Genomic DNA, 15,345 nt, shown 5'->3' with positions numbered 1-15,345 from the left:
ATGTTGAAATCGGTTCATTCTGATTTGTGTGATCCTATGACTATCCAAACAAGAGGTAGTATTGAATATTTCGTCTATTTTATAGACAACTATTCAAGATACAAATAAATTTACTTAATGTACCGCAAGACTAAGTACTTTGATTAGTTCAAAGAGTACAAGGCTGATGCGGAGAAATGTTAAAGTAAATGTCACTATGGTAAGATCGTAGTGGCAAGTACCTCTTGGGAGAATTTAGGAGTCACTTATCAAAAGTAGGGATTCAATCCCAACTAACTGCACCTGGTACACCCCAACAGAATGGTGTAGTAGAAAGAAGGTAAAGGACTCTTATGAAATAATTAGATAGATGATGAGTTATTCAGATAATTACCAAATTTATTTTAAGGATAAACTCTGAAAACGAAAGTGAACATAGTACCTTCCAAGTTAGAACTCTCTACTCATATAGAATTGCTGAATAGGTGAAAACCTATTTTGAAGCATATTCGGATTCGGGTAATCCAGCACATATGTTAAAGAGAGACAATGATAAGTTGGATAGGAGTTCACTTGTTTGTAAGTTATCCTAGATAAACAAAAGTAGGTTTATAGTCTTAAAAATCAAGAAGGTCATTGTTAGCATCAATGACTGTTTTTTTAGAAAAGGACTATATAATGAACCACGTGCTCATAAGTAAATTTGTTCTTAAGGAAATAATAAAGGATATGTCTAACCTAGTACCAACTGTACAAGATAAGATACCACAAGAAAACTGCAACACGTATCACAAATTGATACACAATTACAGAAAGTGTCTTGTTGTAGTGGGAGGGTTGTTATGCAACCTAAATAGGTTCATGTTTTGGGAGAGTTTTTGGACTCGATCCCTGGAGGACATGAACCTGATCTCCGGTCATATGATGAAGCACTCCAAGATAAAGATGCAGCATCTTGGCAAAGAGTAATGTATAAAAGAATTAGAATATATGTATTCTAATAAAATCTGGAAGCTTGTAGAATCACCAAATGATGTAAAAGCCGTTGGGTGTAAAAAGGCCTATAATAGGAAAAGAGGGATAGACAGGAAGGTAGTAACTTTCAAAGCAAGGCTTGATGAAAAAGGAAACTTTTTCACTGGTAGTCATGCTTAAGTCTATCCGGATTCTTTTATCTATTTGGTAAGAGGATGTCAAGACAGCATTCCTTAATGGAAGTCTTGAAGAAAGCATCCATATAAAGCAGCCAGAAGGGTTCATTGCAAAGGGCTAAGAGCATCTTGTGTGCAAGCTCAATCAGTCTATGGACTGAGGCAAAGCTTCAAGGTCTTGGAACATCCGGTTTATCAAAGTAATCCAGATCTATGGATTTAGTAACCAGATAAGTCTTGTGTATACAAAAGGTGTGATGGAAGCGTGGTGGTATTTCTTGTACTATACGTAGATAACATTTTTGGTAGTTGGAAACAATATCAAAATGTTGTCAGAAGTAAGGGTATGGTTGTCCAAACAATTCGATATAAAGGACTTGGGAGAATGTATATATTCTTGAGATCAAAGTAATAAGGGATCGCAAGAAAAAAATATATTTTACTTATCCCAAGCTTGATACATCGAAAAAATCCTTGCTCATTTTAAGCATGCAAAACTCCTAGAAAGGTTTCTTACCTTTTAAGCATGGAGTGTCTTTATCTAAAGAGATGTCTCCGATGACATCAAAGGAGATTGAGGACATGTAGGCAGTTCTTTATGCTTCGGCAGTTAGACAACCTAATGTATGCTATGCACGAGATCAGAAATCTGTTTTGCCAAGGGCATAGTTAGCAGATATCAAAGTAACCCTAGACAAGGACATTGGACTGCAATAAAGCATATATTAAAGTACCTTATAGGAACTAGAGATTATATGCTAGCTTACAAGGCAGTTAATTTGGTCCCTGTGGGTTGCATGGATTTTGACTTCCAACCGGATAGGGACAATAATAAGTCAACCTCGGGGTTTTGTGTTTACTTTAGGAGGTAAAGTCATAACTATGGAAGAGTGATAAGCATAGGTGTTTTTCTGGACTCCACCATAGAAGCTTAGTATATGGCAAGCCTCTGAGGAAACCATAAAAGCTGAATGACTTAATTACCTCAAGATAGACTTAGATATGATTTCTAGTTTGTCCAAAGATTATTACAATTTATTGTAATAATAATGGTGCAGTAACAAACTCGAAGAAACCATGAGTCTATAAGGCAAGTAAACACAATAGAGCGCAAGCACTACCCAATACGAGAAATCGTATAAACGAGGAGAAGTTGTTGCCGCCTAGAATGCATCAGATGATGACCTAAAGATCTTTTCACTAAGGTCCTTAAGGCGAGAGCTTTTGATGGACATGTTGAAGGGTTGGGAATCAGATGTATGGCAGCAGATATGGCAGCTTAGTCTTTTAGTATAAGTGGGAGATTGTTAGAGTGTATACTAAAAGCCTAGCTTTTGGTATAAACATTTATCTAGAAATAAGAATCACATTGGTCAAATGTCTACATTTATGATAAATGTAGTTGTTCAATTAATTTATATTGTAGATAACATGGTGTGTGGTGTCACACACAGAGGATCATGTTATCAGTACCTTATAAATTATAAACAGTAGCTCACGACCATAATGGAAAGGAACAAACCATTGGAAGGTCGTAGTGTAATTAGGTATTAGTTTATCTTAACTATATAATTACACTAGTACACTTAGAGTGTATTGAGTAGGACCATTAGAGGTCGTTTCTTTTATACTGATTTTATAAAGAAACAAAGACCTCAGTTATTATGGAAGTGTGTGCTCTTAATCCTAATATAATAACAAGCACATATATTTGATATTTATTTCTTTAATTTATCAATGGGTGAGATTTAGTTTGATGAATCAATAAGCCCGATAAGTTGGAAAATGATATCACTTATAGTGTGTATTGTTGATTATAGAAGGAAACTGTGTCCTAGTGATCTAGGTTGAGAATGTCCTCAAGAGGAGCTCATAAGGATTGTCATGTTAAACCCTGCAGGTGGACTTAGTCCGACATGACGATAAGGTTGAGTGATACTACTCTTGGACTAAGATATTAATTAAATGAGTTGTCAGTAACTCGCTTAATTAGTGGACATTTGACATCTTAAACACAGGGAGACTAACACACTCATAATAAGAAGGAGCCCAAAATGTAATTTGGGATTGGTGCGGTAGTTCAATAATAGTTCTTTAGTGGAATGAATTATTATTGATGAAATTAAGTTATGTGTTCGGGGCGAACACGGGATGCTTAATTTCATCAGGAGACCAAAACCAATTCCTCCTCTCGGTTCCTATCGTAGCCTGTTGTATATAGAGATTTATACCCACCACATACCCACCTTTTTACCCAACCTATAGGGGTTGGCCAAGCCAAGCTTGAAGCTGAAGCTTAGGGCCGGCCAAGCCTAAAGGTTAAGCCTTAAGGTGGCCGGCCAATTGCTTGGAACCCAAGCTTAGGTGGCCGGCCACATCATATTAAAAAGGGGTTTTTGTTAAAATTATTTCTTATGTGTATATCATGGTTTTAAAAGAGAGTTTAAAATTTAAATATTTCCTTTTATAGCTTTCTACAAAAGATTAAGAAAAGATTTGAAATCTTTCCTTATTTGTAGATTGAAAGGAGATTTTATTTTTAAGAAAAACTTTCCTTTTTGACCATGATAATAATTTAAAAGAGAAGTTTAAAAATTAAATATTCTCTTTTAGTTTCTACAAAAGATTAAGAAAAGATTTGATATCTTTCCTTATTTGTAGATTGAAAAGAGATTTTAATTTTTAGAGATAACTTTCCTTTTGGAAATTATCCACATGTTTAGAAGAAGAATTTTAATTTATAAAATTTCCTTTTTATTAACCAATCATGAAGGGATAAAAATTATTGGAGAAATTTTTATAAATTTCTAGAAACAAATTAGGAAGTTTTAATTCTTGTGTGAATTAAAATTTCCTTGTTTTGGGGAATTAGAAGTGGCCGGCCATTATTATTAAAAGAAGAAAATTGTTTTTTAATTAAAATAATTTTTCTTTTTATGACAAAAGAATTAAGAAATTTTTTATTAAAATTTCCTTATTTGTCAAGACCAAGGATTATAAAAGAGGGGGTAGAGGTGCCTTCACGGGTGAACAACTCTATTATTTTTCCTCTCTCTTTTTCTTCCTTGGTGTGGCCGGCCATCCTCTCCTCCTTTCTTCTCTTTGATGGCCGAACCTCATCCTTCTTGTGGAGACTCATATGGTGGCCGGATCAAGTTTAGAGAAGAAGAAGAAGAAGGAGAGAAAGAAAGCTTTGTTTCTAGCATCCCTTGGAGCATGGTGGTGGTGGCCGAACCTCTTCATCCTAGAAGATGTTTTGATGACCGAAACTTGCAAGGAAGAAGAAGGTGCTTGGTGGTTCTCATCTCGGAAGATCGTTGCCCACACAACGTTCGAGGTTAGAAGAGGAATACGGTAGAAGATCAAGATGTTTTTCTAAAAGGTATAACTAGTATTTTTCTTTCCGCATCATACTAGTTATTTTTGGAAATAATACTAAATACAAGAGGCATACGATTCTAGTATTTCGAATTTGTTTTCGATATAGTGTTCTTTTGTTTTTCTTTTCCTTGTGATTTGATTGTTCTTTTCGGTTAACCTAAAGTTATTTTAGGAAATTAAATATTAGCTTTCCATAAAAGGTTTTGTCTAGTCGGTGGTGGTTGCTCCCATATCCAAGAAGGCCATGTGCCTCGCCACGTCAGTACTGGGAACCAATTATGGAAATTAATATTTAATGGAATTAATAACTTAAGGTGATTTGGGTCGAACGTGTTAAGTTCCGCAGGCGATCCAAAATTTAATTTAAAAGAACACATGGTAGCTAGGAAAAGGTTCAGACCTTTGTACAAAATTTTTGTACAGTGGAACCTCTAGGTTTTCCGAGTAGCAACCAACAAAGCCGTCATAGCCAACAGTCACGTGGCCAGGGTTTTCATGGATATCGGAAGCTCTGTCAACGTGCTATTCAATAACGCATTTGAGGGCATGCAAATCGACGTCAGTGAACTCCAGCCCATAGCCACTTCATTATACAGCTTCACCGGCAATGAAGTAAGACTCTTGGGCCAAATCAAGCTAGCCATATCATTGGGTAGCGAGACCCTGCTGAGGACACTGAGAAGCACTTTTATAGTGGTGGATTCGCTGCCCTCATACAACGTCATCTCGGGGAGACCGTCACTACACGAGTTCCGAATGGTAGTCTCCACTTTCCATCAAAAGATTAAATTCCCTATAGGAGACCAAGTCGGGAAAGTTAAAGGTGAGCAATTAGTCTCTCACTCGTAAGGCTAAGAGAACCCAGGATGTCAGGATTCACGTCATCTAAGAGGAACCTCTACCTATAGCAGAGGAGCTCATCCCTTGGGAGGAGGTCCAACTCTATCTCGAGCGCCTAGAAAGCCTCACCCGCATATCGAGCGACCTGTCTATCGAGATCAAGATAAATCTGGTCAAATACTTGACACGCAATAGGGACATCTTCGCTTGGTCCCCTAAAGAGCTACCCGGAATCAAGCCCAAGGTGGCTGAACACAAACTACATCTTCTGCCTGACTGCCAACCAGTCAAGCAAAAAAAGTGAAACTTCTCGGTTGAGCAAAATAAGATCATCCGAGCTGAGATGGACCAACTCCTGAAAGTAGGGCACATTAGAGAAGTGCAATTCCCACCTTGGCTCTCTAATGTGGTCCTGGTGTCTTAGCCCAACAATAAGTGGAGAGTCTGCATTGACTTCCGAGACCTCAACCGTGCCAGCCCCAAGGACAGCTACCCGCTACCCAGGATTGATCAAATGGTAGACTCAACCTCGGGTTACGAAAGGATTTGCATGCTTGATGCTTACCAAGGGTACCACCAAATCCCTATGGCGCGGGAAGATTAGGAGAAGGTCAGCTTCATCACGACAGATGATACTTTTTGTTACACCATCATGTCTTTTGGATTGTGAAATGTAGGAGCTACCTACCAGAGAATGATGGATAAGATCTTCCAAGAGCAGATAGGATGGAACATGGAGGTCTATATAGATAACATCCTCATCAAATCCACTCTGGCCATAAATTTGATTGTTAAAATAGAAGAGACTTGTGGCACACTACGACAATATGGGCTAAAGTTAAATTCATTGAAGTGCTTGTTTGGAGTGTGGGGAGGGGGGGGGGGAATTCTTGGGATACCTCATTAATTAGGCGAGGAATTGAAGCTAACCCGGAAAAGGTTCAAGCACTTCGAGACATGAAAGAACCTCAAAATCTAAAGGAAGCCCAAAAGTTAGTAGGTAGAATAACTGCATTGTCCAAGTTTATATCTCGGTCTATAGATCAAGCATTGCCTTTCTTCAAGATGCTCAGGAGAGCGGCCAAGTTTCAATGGAATGAAGAATGCAACCAAGCTTTCGAAGAATTGAAAAAGCACTTGGAGACCTTGCCCTCACTATTTAATCCTATTGCGGGGGAGCCTCTTTGGGTCTATCCGTCAGCCACCCCTAAGGCCCTAGGGGCGGTGTTGGTAAAAAAATAAGATGATGCACAACGGTCAGTGTACTTCTTCAACCACTTATTGAAAGGGGTCGAGTCCCTATATACGACCCTGAAAAAAATTGGTTTATGGATTCTTACTCATGGCTCACCGCTTAAGATCTTACTTCTTGGCACACCCCATCACAGTCCTGACCAACAACACCATGGGGAAGGCTCTTACCAACATGGAGATAGTTGGGCGTCTCATCAAATGAGCAACTGAGTTGGGAGAATATGACATACAGTATCAACCCCGAACAGCAATTAAAGCGCAAGCCCTGACAGATTTTCTGACAGAGGTCCATCAACCTGATTTTAAAGAAACTTGGAAGGTCTATGTAGATGGGTCGTTCACCCAGTAAGAAAGCGGAGTGAGGATACTCCTGATATCCCCTCAGGAGGATATTGTTGGTGCAGCGGGACCGGCAAGAGGGGGGTGAATTGCCTGCAAAATAAGATTATACCCTCCTCAAGACTTTCAACTAAAAAATGCAACACTAATAAAATAAAAAGCATAAATAAAAGAGGAGACAAAATTTTAACTTGGTTACAACCAAGATGGTTGTTAATCCAAGGCGGTCGAACAACTCTACTAGAATATCTCCTTCCCTGTAGGCGGAGAAGCCTTTTTACACACTTAGAATGCTCAGAGGTTGCTAGGAATGATTACAGAGTTGATTGCTTGAATGAATAAATAGTTTCTAGCTCCAGGGGCCTTTAAATAACTCCTAGAAATCCTATCTCGAAGGTCCAAGGCGCCTCCAATAAGGTCCAAGGTGCCTCTAACAAAGTCAAGCGGATAAAACTCTATCCGCGCTCAAACGGTCGAGTTAACCAGCTTGGAGGTGCCTCAAGCTGTGTTGAAGGTGCCTCAAACTACTTGAGGCACCTCAGACTAGTGTAAGGCACCTCAGACCAGTGTGAGGCGCCTCAGACCAGTGTGAGGCACCTCAGACCAGTGTTTTCTAGCTCCTTTCCACTTCGTTGTAGCTTCCGATGCTCCGATCTTTTGGGTGATTGCGTCCAACTAGAATAGGGCTCACCCGAACCCAATTCCCGGCCTTCTCCTCAAGCAAGCTTCCATCCAGGCTTTACGCCCCTCAAACGTCGCACACGTTCTTCTCACCCATCGGTGTACTCTTCCGCATCTCTCTCGTCCTTTGGAGGCACCGAGCCCGTCGGCTTCCTTCCCGTATCATCCTTCTCACTAGCTGCGTCTTTCGCTCGACTTCCTATGCTCCTAAGCTCCTGCACACTTAGACACAGGGATCAGAAAACAAACATGACCTAATCTAACCTTGGTTGATCACATCAAAACAACTACGGGGTCCAACAGATATCATGCAACTGGCCGTGAGGCTAAATTTCAGAGCCACTAATAATGAAGCGGAATATGAGGTCTATTGGCAGGGCTGCAAGCAGCTTGACATGTCGGAGCCGCCCGGGTGGTCATTTATTCAGATTCTCAGCTCGTAGCTCAGCAAGTAGTGGACAACTTTAACGTTAATAGTGATAAGCTGCAGTTATACCGAGAAGCATATGAGAAAATGAAAGAGGATTTCAAGGAAGTCACAGTGACTAAGATTTCTGGGTACATAACCAACAGGATGATGAACTAGCTAAAATGGCCAGCTTTTTGACCACTTGGGTGCTAGACAGGTCGATAGCCCAAACTTTCTTAATAGCTCAAATAGACTTACAGAACAATGTAGAGGAGCCGATCGACTGGAGAGTCCCAATGATCATTTATCTTCAGCAGGGCGTCCTACCTGCTGATCCGGAGGAAGCTAGATTGATCAGGAAAAGAGCGCACGTATACACTCTGATCGGGGATCAACTGTACAAGCGGCATTTTCCAGACCACTGCTCAAATGCTTAGGTACCGATGAGGCAAAGTATGCCTTGCAAGAAGTACATTAGGGGTGCTGCGGTAACCACGTTGGAGGAAGGATACTGGCTCGAAACGTATTACTGGTCGGGTATTTCTGGCCTACTCTGCAGAGAGATGCTCAACAATTGGTGAATACTTGCTTATCTTGCCAAAAGCATCAGAACCTGACCCATTGGCCAACTGAGACGTTAAAAGCCTCGATAGCCTCATGCCCCTTTAATTAATGGGGTATAGACATTGTAGGACCATTCCCAATGACCACTACAACAAAAATGTTAAAAGACAACACCCCTACGACAACGGTTTTAAGAGAAAGCGTTGCATATTTGCTCAAAGACAACTATTTTTGCCAAAATCATTGTCTTTGAACTCCCCATTAAATATAAAAGACAACGGTTTTGTGAAAACTGTTGTCATTGAGCAACTTCTTTTTAAAATGACAACACTTTTTACAACGGTTTTATAAACTGTTGTCTTTATCCGTGTTTTTAAGGGTTACAACAACAGTTTTGATAAAACCGTTGTATTTGACTTTGGTATTTTTTCCCCTTGCGCGTAGTTTTTGCTTTCCCTCTCTCTGAATATCTTTTTGGCGTCGTGTCTTCCCCTTCGCATTCAACCCTAGCCATTTTTCTTTCCCTCTCCTCATGCAATCTCTTCACGCCGTCCTGTCGACCGACCGTCCGCCTTTGCTGGATCTTCCTCCACAACGATGTCCTCTTTTTTTTCCCCCATTCTGCTTTTTTGTTAGACTTGACTTATTTCTGTTGTGTGTGAACTTCTGTTCCTAAATTGTTTCTGATCCAACTCAAAGGCTTGAAGAATTCGAGCGCTAGCAAAAGATCTCCACTACCAGGGATGAGTGGAAATCTTGACCTGCGTTATTGTTGGTTGCTACTCGGAAAGCCTAGAGGTTCCACTGTACAAAAATTTTGTACAAAGGTCTGAACCTTTTCCTAGCTACCATGTGTTCTTTTAAATTAAATTTTGGATCGCCTGCGGAACTTAACACGTTTGATCCAAAACTTAATCTATTTGTTCTTTTAGGTTTTGACTTGGATCTCCTGCGGAACTTAACACGTTCGACCCAAATCACCTTAAGTTATTAATTCCATTAAATATTAATTTCCATAATTGGTTCCCAGTACTGACGTGGCGAGGCACACGGCCTTCTTGGATATGGGAGCAACCACCTCCGACTAGACAAAACCTTTTATAGAAATCTAATATTTAATTTCCTAAAATAACTTTAGGTTAACCGAAGAGAACAATCAAATCACAAGGAAAAGAAAAAACAAAAGAACACAACATTGAAAAATATATTCGAAATTCTAGAACGTAAGCCTCTTGTATTTGGTATTATTTCCATTAATAACTAGTATGATGCGGAAAGAAAAATTACTAGTTATACCTTTTAGAAAGACCTCTTGATCTTCTACCGTATTCCTCTTCTAACCTCGGATGTTGTGTGGGCAACGATCTTCCGAGATGAGAAATCACCAACCACCTTCTTCTCCTCCTAGCTAGGTTCGGCCAACAATAAGGAAGCTTCACCAAGGAAGAAGATCAAAACACCAACCAAGCTCCAAGAGATGCTAGCTTTCTCTCCTTCTTCTTCTTCTTCTCCAAGTAGTATCCAGCCACCACAAGAACTCCAAGAGGGATGAAGTATTCGGCCACCACAAGAGGAAGAGAGGAAGAAGATGATGGCCGGCCACAACACCAAGGAAAAGAGGGAGAGAAAATAATAGAGGTTGTGTCTCATGAAGGCACCCTCACCCCTTCTTTTATATTCCTTGGCCTAGGTAAATTAGGAAATTTAATTACAATAAAATTTCCTCAATTTCCTTGATATGATTTAATTGAGAAAAATAAAATAAAATTTCCCTAATTGAAATCATATGGCCGGCCACATCAATGAAATCAAATGGGACAAGTTTCAATCAACAATTAAAACTTCCTAATTTGTTTCCAGAAATTTTAAAATTAAAATTTCTCTTCAAAAATCTCTTCATGGTTGATAAAAGGAAATTTCTATAATTTTAATTTTACAACATGTGAATAATTTTTAGAGAGAAAATAAAATATCTCACCAATCTACAAATAAGGAAAGAGATCTAATCTCTTTCTTTAATCTTTTGTAGATCTTTTATAAGAGAGATATTTTAATTTAAATTCTCTTTAATAAATTATTTCTTCCACATAATAAAAATTAAAATTAAAATTCCTTTTTAATTTAATTTGGCCGGCCCACTAGCTTGGGTTCAAGCTAGGGCCGGCCACCCAATTTTATACCTAGGCCGACCCTAGCTTGGTTCCCAAGCTAGCTTGGCCGACCCCCTATTGGTGGGTATAGAAGGTGGGTATAGGAGGGTATAGTACTCTATAAATAAGAGGCTACGATAGGGACCGAGAGGAGGAATTGGTTTTGGTCTCCCGATAAAATTAAGCATCCCGTGTTCGCCCCGAACACACAACTTAATTTTATCAATAATAATTCATTCCACTAGAGAACTATTATTGAACTACCGCACCAATCCCAAATTACATTTTTGGGCTCCTGCTTATTATGAGTGTGTTAGTCTCCCTGTGTTTAAGATATCGAATGCCCACTAATTAAGTGAGTTACTGACAACTCATTTAATTAATATCTAAATCCAAGAGTAGTACCACTCAACCTTATTGTCATGTCGGACTAGGTCCACCTGCAGGGTTTAACATGACAATCCTTATAAGCTCGTCTTGAGGACATTATCAACCTAGTATCTCTAGGACACAGTTTCCTTCTATAATCAACAACACATACTATAAGTGATACCATTTCCCAACTTATCGGGCTTATTGATTCATCGAACTAAATCTCACCCATTGATAAATTAAAGAAATAAATATCAAATATATATGCTTGTTATTATATTAGGATTAAGAGCACACACTTCCATAATAACCGAGGTCTTTGTTCCTTTATAAAGTCAGTATAAAAGAAACGACCTCAAATGGTCCTACTCAATACACTCTGAGTGTACTAGTGTAATTATATAGTCAAGATAAACTAATACCTAATTACACTACGACCTTCTAATGGTTTGTTCCTTTCCATTTTGGTCGTGAGCTACTGTTTATAATTTATAAGGTACTGATAACATCATCTTCTGCATGTGACACCACATACTATGTTATCTACAATATAAATTAAATGAACAACTACAAACAAATGTAGATAATTTGACCAAATGTGATTCTTTATTCAAAACAAATGTTTACAAAAGCTTAGGCTTTCAGTATACACTCCAACAATCTCCCACTTATACTAATGACTAAGCTGCCATATCTTCTACCATACATCTGATTCCCATTCCTTCCACATGCCGATCGAAAGTTTTCGCCAGAAGGGCCTTAGTGAAAGGATCTGCCAGGTTATCCGCTGATGTAATCTTGGCGATGACAACTTCTCCTCGCTTCACGATATCTCGTATCAGGTGGTACTTGCGCTCTATATGTTTACTTGCCTTATGAGCTCGTGGTTCCTTCGAGTTTGCAACTGCACCGCTATTATCACAATAAATTGTGATGATTTTGGGCAAACCAGGAATCACATCTAAGTCCATTAGAAAGTCCCTGAGCCATACTGCTTCTTTAGCTGCCTCAGAGGCTGCTACATACTCAGCTTCCATGGTTGAGTCCGAAACACATTTCTGCTTAACACTCCTCCATGAAATGGCTCCACCTCCTAAAGTAAACACATAGCCTGATGTAGACTTACTGTTATCCCTATCTGATTGGATGTAACCCACAGGGAGCAGATCGTCTGCTTGGTAAACTAGCATATAATCTCTAGTCCTTCTCAGGTACTTTAATATATGCTTTACCGCAGTCCAATGTCCTTGTCCAGAGTTACTCTGATATCTACTGATCATGCCCACGGCAAAACAGATATCAGGTGTTGTACATAGCATTGCATACATTAGGCTTCCTACAGCCGAAGCATAAGGAACTGCTTTCATGTCCTCTATCTCTTTCGACGTCTTTGGAGACATCTCTTTAGATAGAGCTACTCCATGTCTAAAAGGTAAGAAACCTTTCTTGGAATCCTACATGCTAAAACGAGCAAGGATTGTATCTATATATGAAGCTTGGGACAGACACAACATTCTTTTCTTACGATCCCTTATAACTTTGATCCCAAGAATGTGTGCACAATCTCCTAAGTCCTTCATATCAAATTGTTTGGACAACCATACCCTTACGTCTGATAATACCTTGACATTGTTGCCAATTAACAAAATATCATCTACGTATAGTACAAGAAATACCACCACGTTTCCGTTACACTTCTTATATACACAAGACTCATCTGGACTTTGAATAAATCCATATGACTGGATTACTTCATTAAACCGGATGTTCCAAGATCTTGAAGCTTGCTTTAGTCCATAAATGGACCGATTGAGCTTGCACACTAGATGCTCTTTGCCTTTTTCAATGAACCCTTCCGTTGCTTCATATGGATGTTCTCTTCAAGACTTCCATTAAGAAAATCTGTTTGACATCCATTTGCCAAATCTCATAATCCATATGAGCAAAGAATGGATAAGAGTATCCTGATAGACTTAAGCATGACCACCGTGAAAAGGTCTCCTCATAATCGATTCCCTCTTTCCGAGTGTACCTTTCGCAACAAGCCTAGCTTTGAAGGTTTCTACCTTCCCGTCCCTCTTTTCTTTTGTAGATCCACTTGCATCCAACGGCTTTTACACCATCGGTGGTTCTACAAGTTCCTGCACCTTATTAGAGTACATAGACTCTATTTCGAATTCATTGCCTTTTGCCAAGATTGCATCTATATCTTGGAGTGCTTCATCATATGTTCAGGATCAGGTTCATGTTTACCCGGATCAAGTCCAAGACTCTCCCAAAACATGAATCTTCAGTCGTCTTACAACCCTCCCACTACGACGAGGCACCGCTTGTGATTGTGTATCATGTGTGACACGTGTTGCGCCTCTTGTGGTACTTCATCTTGTATCGTTGGTACTCAAGTAGACGTGTCCTCTAAGTTCTTCTAAAACAACTTTACATCGGGCTTGTGATCCATTATATAGTCGTCTTCAAAAATCGGCATTGGTGCTAACAATGACCTTCCGTCTTTAGGACTATAAAATAAACCACCTTCGTTCCTTTGGGATATCCTATAAACACGCGAACTTCATACGGGATTCTAACTTATCAAGATCTCGTTTCAAGACATGTGCTGGACTACCCCAACCGAATATGTCTTAGACGAGTTTTCACCCATTCCGCAATTCTATGGGAGTAGAAGAAATTGATTTAGAAGGTACTAAGTTCGGAACATATACTGTTTTCAGAGCATATCCCCAAAACAAATTTGTAATCTCAATAACTCATCATCGATCTAACCATCTCCATAAGAGTCCTTTTCCTTCGCTCGCTACACCATTCTCGCTGGGGTGTTCCAGTGCATAATTGGGATTGAATCCCTCCGATAAGTAATTCCTAAACTCTCCTAAGAGGTATTCGCCACCACGATCGAAAGTAGTGTCTTGATACTTTTACCTAGTCGCTTCTCCACATCAGCCTTGTATTCTTTGAACTTATCAAAGCACTCTGACTTGCGCATTAGGTAAATGTATCCGTATCTTGAATAATCGCCTATAAAAGAGACAAAATATTCAAAACCACCTCTTGCTTGGATGGACATACCACACAAATCAGAATGAACCAATTCTAACACTTCTTTGGCTCTATACCCCTTTGCCTTGAACGGCCTCTTGGTCATTTTACCTTCTAAGCAAGATTCACAAGTTGGAAAATTTTCCAACTCTAATGAACTCAAAAGTCCATCGGCTATAAGCCTCTGAATCCTACTTAAGTTAATATGACCAAGCCTTAGATGCCAAAGATATGCTTGGTTCATTTCCGAAGGTTCTTTTCTCTTATTAGAATTATAAGATGAGTTATAAATTTCCATGTTTTATTTTGTGGAAGAAATTGGATTTAAAGTATACAAATTGCCAACTAATGCACCAGAACAGATAATCACTTTATTTCTTTTAATAACTACATCGTTACTAAAGGAAACTGAATATCCATCTAAAAACAGTTTAGAAACTGAAATTAAATTCTTTCTAAAATTGGGTACATAAAGACAATTTCTTAAAATCAAATTTCTATTTCTACTAAAAGATAAGTAGACGTCTCCCACTGCAACAGCTGCCACCTTAGTAGCATTGCCCATGTAGACGGTAATCTCTCCTTCAGATAGTCGTCGGGTTTCCTGGAACCCCTGCAGAGAATTGCAGACATGATCAGTGGCTCCCGTATCTACACACCAGGTGCTGGTAGATAACACCACTAAACATGTTTCAACAACTAGAGCATGAGATATACCTTTGTTTTGGTTCTTACGAGGACAGTCCGCCTTCCAATGTCCTGCCTACTTGCAGATGAAGCATTTGCCCTTCGGCTTCTTCACTCCGGCTTTAAATCCCGTACTCTGAGACTTATTCACTTTCTTTGCTGAACCAGCTTGTTTCTTCTTCTTCTTTCCTCTCGGTTTAGAAGTAGAACCATTTTCAGCATAGTAAATTTGAGCATTGTGACGAAATAATCCTTTTGCTGCTTGAAGTTCTGTCAGTAGTTCCCCTAATGAATAAATCCTTTTATTCATATTATAGTTCAGGCGAAACTGCTCAAAACTTCTAGGTAGCGTTTGGAGGATCATATCGATCTGGGTTTCCCCATCAATTTCTCCTCCAAGGATCTGTATCTCGTTCAGATAAGCCATCATCTTTAGGATATGATCCCTCACAGGAGTACCCTCTTGCATGGTGGCAGTCATTAT

Source organism: Zingiber officinale, chromosome 6B, assembly GCF_018446385.1.
Source record: "Zingiber officinale cultivar Zhangliang chromosome 6B, Zo_v1.1, whole genome shotgun sequence".
In the NCBI taxonomy this organism is placed as follows: Eukaryota; Viridiplantae; Streptophyta; class Magnoliopsida; order Zingiberales; family Zingiberaceae; genus Zingiber; species Zingiber officinale.
The sequence above is the reverse complement of the archived record's forward strand: the minus strand, read 5'-3'. Positions refer to the sequence as shown.